This window comes from Lathyrus oleraceus, chromosome 4 (genome assembly GCF_024323335.1).
Source record: "Lathyrus oleraceus cultivar Zhongwan6 chromosome 4, CAAS_Psat_ZW6_1.0, whole genome shotgun sequence".
Lineage (NCBI taxonomy): Eukaryota > Viridiplantae > Streptophyta > Magnoliopsida > Fabales > Fabaceae > Lathyrus > Lathyrus oleraceus.
Genome location: NC_066582.1, coordinates 206348397 through 206361949, shown reverse-complemented (window position 1 = coordinate 206361949; position 13553 = coordinate 206348397). Strand labels below are relative to the sequence as shown.

Sequence of the window (13553 nt, the reverse complement as noted above, 5' to 3'; positions counted from 1 at the left end):
AGATGACCCTAAGAGAAAACATGTTCTTAAGAACCACATGAACAAATTTCATGTTCATCACAAATCCATTTGAAACTTGGAAGGTCATCATTCATTTCAAAACATTATAGGTCATTTTGACTGAAACCCTAATTTTGGGTTAACTTCCCAAGGACCTAACTTTTCCATTTTTTATGATTTTGAGGTGAGACCGATTGCATTGGAACGATTAAGATGTCTAATTCAAATTTTATGTCGGGAAAAATTTCATAATCCTAAAATAAACACATGTGATAATACAAAACATTATAGGTCACTTTGGACCAAAGCCATTGAATTTGAAAAATTTCCAACTTCAAGTGCCCATAACTTTCTCATTAAAAATCCAAATGATGCAAAATTTAAGTCCAAATTGATAATCTTTAAAATATCTACAACTTTGGTGTTTCAGGTTTTTCCATTTGAGGCCTGGATAACTGAAACAGAAGGGCTTGAAGTTGATCACATTTGGTAAAATTTTCAACGGAAACCTAGACATGTTTTGTACCTCAAACTTCAAAGCCAGTTTTCATAATTTCTAAACTCCAAATGGATTTTTTTCCAAACATAGCTTTTGTTCTTTATGTCAAGAGATTTCCAACCTTTACTCACATGACCATGTTAGGATTTTCCATGTGTGATTTTCGAAGAGCTCAATGTTTAGGTTCAATTATACAATTCACTTTGTAACTTCATGCACAAGCCAATGCAGCTCCAATTACACGTCCAGTTCAACTCATTGTGATATCAGCTTGCATTTCCATTCACTTTTGGGCCTCACATGCGCCTGTACAGGCCCATGCATGGAGGATCCAAAACTCATGCACACGAGTATTGCATCACCTTGCCTTCAGCTCAGCTATAAATAGAGGGCCTTGCTCATTCAAATTTCAACCTCAAGGTGATCTGAAACTGATAACATGAAATAATATCACATTTTTGGACTTGATTTAATTAAATTATATTGTTATTTGATTCAATTCATTTTATATTTTTCGGTATTACTTGGTATTCTATTATTATTTATTTCAGGTAACATTATTTGAAGCATGTGTGAAAAGGAAAGAAAAAGGGGTGCAAAAAGAGGATTTTGTAGGAAAGCATCTCACTAAAGCCCAGCCCACGCCAACTACAAGGAAAATGACTGTGACGACCACCACAGGCATGTGACGAGCGTCACGCCCCTCTACTTAGTGTTACGACCGTAACACATGGTGTGACGGACGTCACACACCCCACTCCTATTTTTTTTGGCATTGACGTGCGTAACAGAAGGCAGTTCTCTCCTATTTTTCCTCTTGACTCGTTGACGCTTGAAAAACCCTACGGAAGATGCTTTTGAGAAAACGGTTACCTTATGGAGGAATATAAATAGACCTCAAAGGATCCAATTGAGACGACTCTACGCCGTGCAATATTTTTACAGCAATATATTTTCTTCAGCATTCCATTTTCTCAGCATTTTATTTTCTTTGCTTTTTATTTTCTTTTCTTTGCTAGCTTAATTTACTAAGCATTCAATTTATTTTCTCACAACAGTTTCTACACCGGAAACTATTGTGTAATTTTCACTGGGCGATCAAGTTTTTGGCGCCGTTGCCGGGGACTTTTATTTAGTCGATATCGTAACTCTTCTGTTACGCTGTAGAGACTAAGGCAATTTTTATTTTTCCCTTGTCTTTCGTCGATTTGTATGCCACACACTCGCTCACAAGACGAACCGTACTACTTACGAATCAACGACGTTGAACGATATCTCCGAGTCTTACGACGAATTCGGGAGTATCGTGCTACAAACAATCTTCCTCCAATCGAAATTCCTGATCTCAAAAATCTCCTTCCTTCGCCGATACCCGAGATGGCAGAACCAGCTCGTGCTCTTCAAGATTACGCTGCTCCATCGCAAGATGAGCCGCATTCGAGTATTGCTCCACCCGCAATCGAAGCAAACAACTTCGAACTTAAACCTTCGCTGTTGCAGGCAGTGCAACATAACCAATTTTTTGGAAATCCTACCGAGGATCCAAACCTTCATTTATCCGTATTTGTCCAATACGCTGATACTGTTAAAGCTAATGGTGTCACTTCAGAGGCAATTCGACTTCGTCTCTTTCCTTTCCCGTTAAGAGATAAAGCTAGAAGATGGCTTCAGTCTCTTCCTTCCAACTCAGTCACCACATGGAATGAGTTGAAGAAAGTCTTTCTTGCCCGATATTTTCCTCCAAGCAAAACAGCTATGTTAAGAGCCCAGATAAATGGATTTAAGCAAAAAGATAACGAGTCTCTTTTCGAAGCATGGGAAAGATACAAAGATATGATGAGACTTTACCCACACCATGGTTTAGAGGACTGGTTAGTAATTCATACCTTCTATAATGGTCTCTTGTATAACACAAGGTTAACAATAGACGCCGCCGCCGGTGGTGCGCTTATGGATAAACCTTACGCTGACGCTTATCAACTTATCGAGAGCATGGCCCAAAACCATTATCAGTGGGGAAGCGACCGAACAATGGTAGAAAAACCTCAAACAAAAGGGGGCATGTACGAGATAAGTAGCCTTGATCATGTTAGTGCAAAAGTGGATGCTCTTGCCCAGAAAATTGAAAGTTTAAATGTATCACCTCCAGCCACCGTGGTTGCCGTAACTCAAAATTGCGAAGTCTGTGGAATTCAAGGTCACACTCCTACAGATTGTCAACTCCTAACAGGAATCCAAGCAGGGCAGGTGAACTATGCTCAAGGAAATCCTTACTCGCATACCTATAACTCAAACTGGAAGAACCATCCTAATTTTTCATATAAAAGTAACAACGCTTTATACGCACCAGGTCAAGCTCCCGCTCAAGCCCCAGCTATACCTCCTGGATATCAAAAGTCGACCCCATCTACACCTAACAATAACGTTCCTAGGAAATCCAATTTGGAAATCATGATGGAGAACTTCATAGCTTCTCAACAGTAAACCAATAAAGAGTTCTTAAACCAGAATGTACACACTAACGAACAAATTAAACAACTAGCAAGTAAAGTAGATGCCCTGGCTACCCATAACAAAATGCTGGAAACACAAATCTCGCAAGTAGCTCAACAACAAGCGCCTACTACTGCCCCAACTGGTACCTTTCCTGGACAACCCCAACCTAAGCCGAAAGGCCACACTCATGCAATTATATTGAGAAGTGGAACAGAGGTAGAAGGACCGTCTGACCCAAGGATTGAGAACCAAAACTCTAAAAAGTCAACTGAGGAAGAAGATAGACCTAAGGAAAAGGAAGAGTGTAATAAAGAAACCATAGAAAACAAAGAACCTTATGTACCTCCGCCGCCTTACAAACCACCTATCCCTTATCCTCAAAGGCTAATTAAATCTAAAGACGCCAATTTAAGAAATTTATTGACCTACTGAAACAATTAAACGTCACAATTCCTTTTACAGAAGCTATTACACAGATGCCTTCATATGCTAAGTTCTTAAAAGAAACTTTATCTAATAAAAGGAAACTTGAGGACAGCGAAACCGTTACACTCACTGCTGAGTGTAGCGCAATAATCCAGAATATGCCTCCTAAACTTAAAGACCCTGGTAGTTTCTCTATACCCTGTCATATAGGAAAATTTGTCATAGACAAAGCTTTGTGCGATTTAGGAGCCGATATCAGTGTTATGCCCTTGTCCATATGCAAGAAACTTGAAATGGGAGAATTAAGACCAACTTAAATGTCTGTGCAATTAGCAGATCGTTCCGTTAGATATCCCGTAGGAATTCTTGAAAACGTTCCCGTGCGCATAGGTCAATTCTACATTCCCACCGATTTTATAATTATGGACATAAGAGAAGATGAAGTTACCCCCATTATATTGGGAAGACCCTTCTTAGCAACCGCCGGTGCTATCATAGACGTAAAACGAGGACGAGTCACTTTCGAAGTAGGAGAAGAGAAAATTGAGTTCATTCTTTCCAAAATTTTGAAAGCACCTGCAATAGAAGACACATGTTACTTCATGGATATCATCGATGAATGCATAAAAGAAACAGAATTAGAAAATGACGGTTTGTCTGACTATCGTGTAGAAGACAGACTGAACCAATGTTTAGCAATAACATCGGATCCTACACAATGCCTCAAGAAACCAACCCTCGACCTGAAAACACTTCCCAAAAATCTGAGATATGAATTCCTAGACTTAGAACTTGAACGACCAGTGATAGTCAATGCAGACCTAGGAAAACTTGAAACCGAAAAACTCCTACATATCTTAAGAAAATATCCAACCGCACTAGGATACAACATCACCGATCTTAAAGGGATAAGTCCTTCTATTTGTATGCACCGCATCATGCTAGAAGAAGAATGTAAAACTTCTAGGGAACATCAGAGGAGACTAAACCCGATCCTGAGTGAGGTAGTGAAGAAGGAGGTAACGAAGTTATTAGAGGCAGGTATCATATATCCTATATTCGATAGCAAATGGGTTAGTCCTGTACACGTAGTACCAAAGAAAGGAGGTATAACAGTGATCGAAAATGAAAAAGGAGAAACTATAACCAAACGAATCGAATCGGGATAGAGAATGTGCATTGACTATAGGAAGCTAAACAAAGCAACCCGAAAAGATCATTTTCCTTTACCATTCATAGACCAGATGTTAGAACGATTAGCCAAGAATTCTCATTTTTGCTATCTAGACGGTTACTCAGGCTTCTTTCAAATACCAATTCATCCTGATGACCAAGAAAAGACAACGTTCACATGTCCCTTTGGTACCTTCGCTTATCGACGAATGCCGTTTGGCTTGTGCAATGCTCCTGCAACTTTCCAAAGGTGCATGATGGCAATATTCGCCGATTTTCTCGAAAACATCATGGAAGTCTTTATGGATGACTTTTCCGTATGCGGACAAAGTTTCGAAGAATGTCTTGAAAACCTAGAAAGAGTTCTAGAACGATGTGTAAAAGTAAACCTAGTACTTAATTGGGAAAAATGTCACTTTATGGTACAAGAAGGAATTGTTTTAGGACACATCATATCAAATAGAGGAATTGAAGTAGAGAAAGCTAAAATAGAAGTAATCGAAAACCTTCAACCTCCGAAAACTGTGAGAGAAATACGAAGCTTCTTAGGACATGCGGGTTTTTACCGACGATTCATTAAAGATTTCTCTAAAATAACTAAACCTTTAACCGATTATTAATGAAAGATGCTGAATTCATCTTCGACAATAAATGTTTAGAATCATTTCAAACACTTAAACAAGCATTGATCTCCGCGCCCATAATGCAGACCCCGGATTGGAATGAACCTTTCGAAATAATGTGTGACGCAAGTGACTACGCCGTAGGCGCTGTTTTAGGACAACGAATTACGCCACGACCGAGAAAGAACTTTTAGCAGTAGTATTTGCACTAGATAAATTTCGTTCCTACTTGGTCGGAGCCAAAATAATCATTTACACTGATCACGCTGCCATTAAGTACCTCTTAACAAAAAAGGATGCTAAACCTTGACTCCTAAGGTGGATCTTGTTGCTACAAGAATTTGATTTGGAAATCAAAGATAAAAAAGGAACTGAAAACGTAGTAGCAGATCACCTCTCTAGACTTGAAAACCTGGAATCGGAAAGAACATCGATCAACGATGATTTCTCGTACGATAAACGTATAGCTATTTTGGAAGAAAATAGAGCTGATGAACAGGTAGAGACCACCTTGGCTGTATGCGTTACACCATGGTACGCCTATTTTGTTAATTATTTAGCCGCCAGAGTGGTTCCACTTGATTTATCCTACCAACAAAAGAAACGATTCTTCCATGACATAAAACATTATTATTGGGATGACCCTTTACTTTTCAAAAGAGGCCCCGATGGTATTTTTCGTCACTGTATACCTGAAGAAGAGGTAGAAAGTATAATCCAACTTTGTCATTCCGCTCCTTATGGTGGACACTCAAATACATCCAAAACCTGCTCCAAAATCCTACAAGCCGGTCTTTATTGGCCAAACATATGGAAGGATGTGCATGCCGCTGTCAAGAAATGCGATAGGTGTCAACGCACAAGAAACATATATAGACGTGACGAGATTCCACAAAAAGGCATTTTGGAAGTAGAAATTTTCGATGTGTGGGGAATAGATTTCATGGGACCCTTTCCACCTTCTTTTGGTAATAAGTACATACTCGTAGCGGTTGACTATGTATCAAAATGGATTGAGGCGATAGCTTCTCCAACAAATGACACACGGGTAGTAATTAAACTCTTTAAGAATATAATCTTTCCAAGATTTGGTGTCCCAAGAATAGTAGTCAGTGACGGTGGATCGCATTTCATATCTAAGATACTCGAAAAATTATTGTTTAAGTATGGTGTAAAACATCGAGTAGCAATAGCTTACCATCCCCAAACTAGTGGACAGGTGGAAGTGTCTAATAGAGAAATCAAACAAATATTGGAAAAAACAGTCGCTACATCGAGGAAAGACTGGTCATCAAAATTACCCGAAGCTTTATGGGCATACCGAACCGCTTACGAAACTCCCATAGGAACAACCCCATTTAAGCTTATTTATGGAAAATCTTGCCACCTCCCGGTAGAGTTAGAACATAAGGCCTATTGGGCTATTAAAAATTTAAATTTAAACTATAAGGCCGCCGGTGAAAAGCGAATTCTTGATATAAACGAATTAGAGGAACTTAGACAAGACGCATACGAAAATTCCAGAATCTACAAGGAAAGAACGAAAAAATGGCATGATAAACACATATCAAGAAAAACTTTCAAACAAGGCGATGTAGTCCTATTGTTTAACTCTAGACTTAAGTTATTCCCAGGAAAACTACGCTCTAGATGGTCAGGCCCTTTCCAAGTCACTAATGTCTTTCCCAGTGGAGCTGTAGAAATTAAAGGAAAATCTATTGAATCATTTATCGTAAACGGGCAGCGTCTAAAACATTATCACTATGATGAAAACAATGAAGACTCGCAAGTCCTGCACTTAGACGTATTGTCTCCAAAATTAATAGATTAACATTTAATAGTTTTATGTCGAGCTTGCGACATTAAACAAAGCGCTTCGTGGGAGATAACCCACAAATTTTTATTTTTTTTCTTTGATTATTCTTTTTGATTTTATTCAGTTTTCATTCTTCATATTCTTTATTTTAATTAAATTTTTCTTCTTTTCTTCTTTCGGCATATGGCCAAATCCTGACTAAATTCTTGTTTTTTTTCTTTTCTTTAGTTAACACTAAGATGGGACATATTGATCGCATGGGTATCAAATTCAGAGGGAGAGCTCAGAGACAAAAATTTGAAGAACTAGCTGAGAGAGAGATGCACCCGAGTTTTAATGCTGATGATGATGCAATGACTGTTCTTGGGCTAAGAGATAGTGTCCTATATTTGCTGAGTCAAATAGGATGGGAAACCACTCCTATTCAAAGACAATTTGTTACTTACCGGAGGCTAACTCTAGAATTCCTTAGCTCCCTGATCTATTTACCAAACCATGGAAAAGGAATAAACCGAGGTTTCATTCAGTTCAGGATGTTCAATATGGAGTATCAGTTTAACATTCAAGAATTTACTAACCTTTTAGCGTTCCCTACTTCTTTTGATACATTCACCATGAGCCAAGAAGACCTTTTTGAATATAAAGAGCTTGAGCATTTTTGGGGAAGTTTGACAGGAAATGACGACCCTGAGGAACATGAGTTTCTTTCTGGAAACATACATAACCCGACTTTTCGTTATTTCCACAAGATCCTAGCACACACTCTTTTTGGGAAGAGATCAAACATTACCACAGTATCACGTGATGAACTCTTCACAATATTTTGTGCTTCCCAGAACCGTCCAGTGAATGGTGCCACTTATATGTTGGCGAGTTTTGACCTCCTTATTCAAGATGACCATGCACCGATCCAAATAGGAGGATTGATAACTATGATTTCTAATGCTATTGGATTATGCCAACCCATGCTTGACTTGAACCCTTTCTGTGGTATTGAGCCTATGAATATACTCTTCCTCTTCAACACTATGTTTATCGGAAACCTTGGACCTGAAGAGTTTGAACTATTAATTAATAACCAAGCTTTTTACCTATTCACCATGCCTAGCCCGATGACTAGTGTCCATAACCGAAATAATTGGCTTTACAACCTGGACGGAATACCTTCTCCTGTTAGATCTGTTGAAACCATCCAAGATTATGAGATTCTTGGCAACCAGATTCCTTATGCTGAGTCTGATCCGCAAACACCAACTGGTTACCATGATGCTGCCTCTCCACCTCATCATATCCCGTCTGCAGAATCGGCAATACCTGATCTTAGACATCATATGCCCGGAACTGATTATAATGCCGCTATTCAAGCCTTGATGTCAGAACAAGATGCTATTAGAGAAGAGTTAACTAAGATGGGACATGAATTTCTGGGATACATGAGTAGTATGACAAATCAATTCCACGAGTTGCTACACCGTGTCAATTCCTTTGCTCCTCCGGCCAGAGACTCTACAAGTGGCTAGAAGAATTGGAGTTAATTAGTTTTAGTTTTAGGAAATTTATAGTTTCGTTTAACATTGCTTTTAATCTTAGGATTTATTTTTCGCATATTTTATTTTATTTTCAAATATTACATTATGTTTATTTTTATGAAGCTATTGGCATTATTGGTTAAATTTTATTTTCTTTTGATTTATGCACTATCTACAATTACCAATAATAATATTTACTGTATGCTACTACTTACATGGCCTATTAGAAAATATATATATACAGTATGGTGTAGTAGAATAGCATTCATGGCAATTCAAAAATATAACAATAGCAAATATAATAAACAAAACAAAAAAAATTAATAATAACAAAATTTATTAAGTTTCCATGCATGCCATGTCACGAGCGTAGTGACCGTTGCAACCCCACCAGCGTGACGAGCGTCACACAAGCTGTCACGGTCGCCACGCAACCCATGACGCCCGTAACACATTCTGTCACGAGGTGACAGCGTGTTTCCTCGTGAACGTTGATGACCGTTAGGGTCATGACCGTTACCCCCCCACCTTTTTATTTTCCCCATTCATTCACCTCTTTACTCCATTCCACTCACATTCATCCACATTTATTTTCCTCTCACCTACTCCTCTTCCCACTTCCAAAACTTTTCCTATAAATTCCTACCATCCATTCCTTCCTACACCACATCATTCCAACAAACCATTCTTTACAAATATATTTCATTTTCTTTTCCTTCTTTCATCCTACCTATCAAAATGGCGGAGAACCAACATCAAGAAGCGAAATTCGGAAATATTATTTTCCGATCTGAAGATGATAACTATCAACAGGAGCAGTTCGTTCGGTTCCAACAACGCGGTGTCGTATCTACCAGGTACCCAGATTTAAATTGCTTACAAGAATTAGGATTACTTCAGGGTGTGCAATGGATGCTTCGGCTTTCCGATTTAACTTTTCTTTGCACACAAAATCACCCTACTTACCCATCACTCACCTTGGAGTTTCTAAGTTCTTATTCCTACACCACTCCACCCGGTGAGGACGAATACTTAACCGGTACCGCAAATTTCCGCATGTTCAACACTGAGTACTCACTATCCCAGGACCAGTTGAGTGCCATGCTACACTTTCCTGTAGGACACCAAGTCCACCCAAGAATCCCTCCGAACTCAGAGTGGAACACGAACGCATTCGACCTCTTTGGAAAAATATCCGGTGTGGAAACCACTAATTGGGATGCACTACTTGCTTCGCACATACATAACCCCACTATCCGGTATTTTATCCGTATTCTGCAAAACACCATTTTTGGAAGACCCAACAACAGTAAAGTCAAAGCGAAGGAATTATTCTTCCTCCACTGCATCTTTTCAATCGACACAAAGGTAAACGCTGCCTCTTTCTTACTTCACCATATTCGTACACTTTGTGCTCGAGGCCGTCAACCTTTTGTGATTGGAGGATTAATAACCACCATCGCACTCGGCTTAAATCTAGCCAACCGACTTCAAAATTTGCAATCTCTGCCACCCCTATTTATGGATATAAGCTATTGTCGCTCCAGCCGCTTAATCAAAAATAGGGTAGGCGGGAAGTATTATCTTATGGTGAATAATCAAGAGGTCCCAAGCGTTGTCTTGCCGAACATTGCCCTCACCGATGTCACTAACCCCCTCAGATTCATCTACGATCTAAATGCTCCCAAACCAACCGAGCCTACACAAGCAAACCCACCCCCAGACGAGTTTGATGAAATGGAGCAAGGTGATCAAGGTCCTGAACAGCAGTCGGCCCCACATAATCCTTCCGATAATGTGGCTGGTCCATCCTCCCGACGTCGTCGAAGAAGAAGGCCCTCAACAAATGATGACATCATGGATGCTATTGAACATCAAGCCCAACGGCTTGATGCTATGCATGCGCAGAATAACGAAGTAATGCAACTGATGCGCCAGATGCAACAACAATAAGAGGAGAGGAATGCAATAACCGACCAACGGTTCACTGACTTGCTTAACAGGTTTGATGACTTGGAAGTACGTCAACATTCACCGGGTCCGAGAACAAGAGGACGCAGGCAGAATTGAGTTTGTGTTCCCTTCTTTTTTCTTTTCTTTCGTTTTTTTTGAAACATTGGGGACAATGTTTCGTTTAAGTGTAGGGGGGAAAACTTTGTTTCACTTATATTTATTTTCCTGTCAATATTTCTCTTTCAAGTATGTTATTTCCCTTTCATATATATAAAAATATATATATATATATATATATATAATAATTTATTTTAAGTCAAGTCCCTAGTGTGAAATTTTTTTATTATCTATTCCCCTCAATTTTCTTGAGCCATAACAAAAATTTAACACACTCGATAAGTATAAAGGTTGCTTATTTTATAAAACATGAGTGAAATCAAGACAAAAATTATTACCGCCCCAACGCTCTAAAAACCTCAACATGTTAGACCAGGATAAGTACCTATTATACTAATTCCTTGCACTTTTAGTTTTATAGTAACCCCGAGTAGTTTATACGAGAAGTCGACACTATCTTAATAGCAAACTACGTGGAGAGCCGACGAATATAAGTGAATGATTCCCAAAACAACATATTAAAAATCAGGAAATGCACTAATTAAGTTAGGTGATCCTTACCCGATCATTTAATCCAAAGGTTGCGGACCCTACAAAAAAAAACATAGTATGAACGATCCATTGTGAGTTGGTTCAGCGGTTTCTGGTGCTGAACTTGGTAGGGGGGACTACGGTCCGATCCCCCGCAATTTGCAATGGACTAAATAACGAAGTTACCCAACTTATGTACCAGAACTTCTAGCTAAAAGGGGATCAGAATCGCTAACCGGTTACTCCACTATGTGCGCGAAAAGATAAAGGGCTTAATGTGATTTCACTAGAATGAAAATGGGTGAAATAAGAGTAAAAGAACTAGGCTAGCTATAATAGCACGACTCGAACTAGTTTGCATAAGGTGGGGTTATCTGATGTTGTGACGGTAGTTGTTGATGTTAAGACTAAACTCAGGTTATTCTTGAACGAGATTTACTTGCAACCTAGTACGAATTGATGTGTGTTTGGAAATTTCATCTAGCTAATATTTTAAAACGATTTCTAGATTGTATCTTGCTTGAGGACAAGCAAAAGTCTAAGTATGGGGGAGTTTGATAACATGAAATAATATCACATTTTTGGACTTGATTGAATTAAATTATATTGTTATTTGATTCAATTTATTTTATATTATTCGATATTACTTGGTATTCTATTATTATTTATTTCAGGTAACATTATTTGAAGCATGTGTGAAAAGGAAAGAAAAAGGGGTGCAAAAAGAGGATTCTGTAGGAAAGCATCTCACTAAAGCCCAGCCCACGCCAACTACAAGGAAAATGGCTGTGACGACCGCCACAGGCATGTGACGAGCGTCACGCCCCTCTACTTAGTGTTACGACCGTAACACATGGTGTGACGGACGTCACACACCCCACTCCTATTTTTTTGGCATTGACGTGCGTAATAGAAGGCAGTTCTCTCCTATTTTTCCTCTTGACTCGTTGACGCTTGAAAAACCCTACGGAAGATGCTTTTGAGAAAACAGTTACTTTATGGAGGAATATAAATAGACCTCAAAGGATCCAATTGAGATGACTCTACGCCGTGCAATATTTTTACAGCAATATATTTTCTTCAGCATTCCATTTTCTCAGCATTTTATTTTCTTTGCTTTTTATTTTCTTTTCTTTGCTAGCTTAATTTACTAAGCATTCAATTTATTTTCTCACAATAGTTTCTACACCGGACTTGTGGTGGAGTGTTCGAGCGTCGAAGCTAGGAACAAAACCAAGATTTCTAGTAATTTTCCAGGTTCATTTATTGAGTTATTGTTTTAATTTACATATGCCATGTGCTGCTGTTTATACATATTGTCTGTTTGATATGACTGTATTTATGCATGATTATTGTTTATGCATGTTTGCCATGTCCGGCTAATTAATCTAGATATTGGTATGTAAAGTAAGCGGAATAAAGGAATCAAAACTGAGTTGGTTTAAATTTATTTCAAAATATAGTCACTCTTTTTATGGTCTCATTTTACAGAGTTAATACCAAAGTTTTTTGTACGAGAGTAAAATAACATAAAGAAGTTAAAATCAATAGAACGACAGTTTGAGCTTTTAACTGGACAGTGTAAATTGAACATTAACTTCAAATCAGGGCGAGGCAATTTTTAAAGTTAATTAAATTCTAATCATTTTCAAAAATTATTTTTAAAGGTTAAATGTGAGGACGAGAGTTAAGCATTTAAGTTTAATCATATAGTCTAAGTCAACAGAGCGAGAGTTTGAGACGAGGGCGTTTAAACAGTTAGTATTTTCTTAAAAAGAGTTTCTAGAGATTCTATTGTTTTCAAAAAGTGATTTTAGATTTAACTAAATAGTAAGAGCGTACGTTAATATAAAGTCATAGTCTGATTCAACAGAGCGAGAGTTTGAGAAAAGACTTTTAATTAATAGTGTCTACTGAAAAGACTTATTTTAAAACTAAGAAACCAACGAAGATTTGATTCCCTAATTACGACGAACTACATACCGATATCCGCGTTATTTGATATTTAATCTAGATCCAATTTTAGTTTTACTTTTTCCCCTAATCATCAAAGTATCATCCGTCTTAGCTTTGCAAAGTAACCTTAGAAACACGGTATATTGATTCATTAAGTCCCTGTGGGATCGATATCTTTTAAAACTACGCGATTAGACTGTGCACTTGCAGTTAATACCCCAATAGACTCATAAAGTCGCGATCAGAAACCCTGCTGAATTGGAAACCCAATCTCACTCAAAGGAATTTCAGTTTTCATTTCTCAATGTCAAGCTTGAATTTCAACATCCTTAGTTGATCTTCAAGTCTTAATTCCTTAGCCTTGCATCCTCATTACCTCAAGATCAAATTGGAATCAAAAGCTTGAAGAGATCGTGTTGTTTAAAGCTGCACTT

General features: G+C 38.3%; 1 non-coding gene across 1 annotated transcript; it reads right to left on the bottom strand.

Moving 5' to 3' along the window:
• Positions 1–2254: 2254 nt before the first annotated feature.
• Positions 2255–2361, bottom strand: LOC127077082 (small nucleolar RNA R71). Its single transcript, XR_007787067.1, has one exon. It is a non-coding gene; the product is annotated as a small nucleolar RNA R71 (small nucleolar RNA).
• Between the last annotated feature and the right edge of the window lie 11192 nt (positions 2362–13553).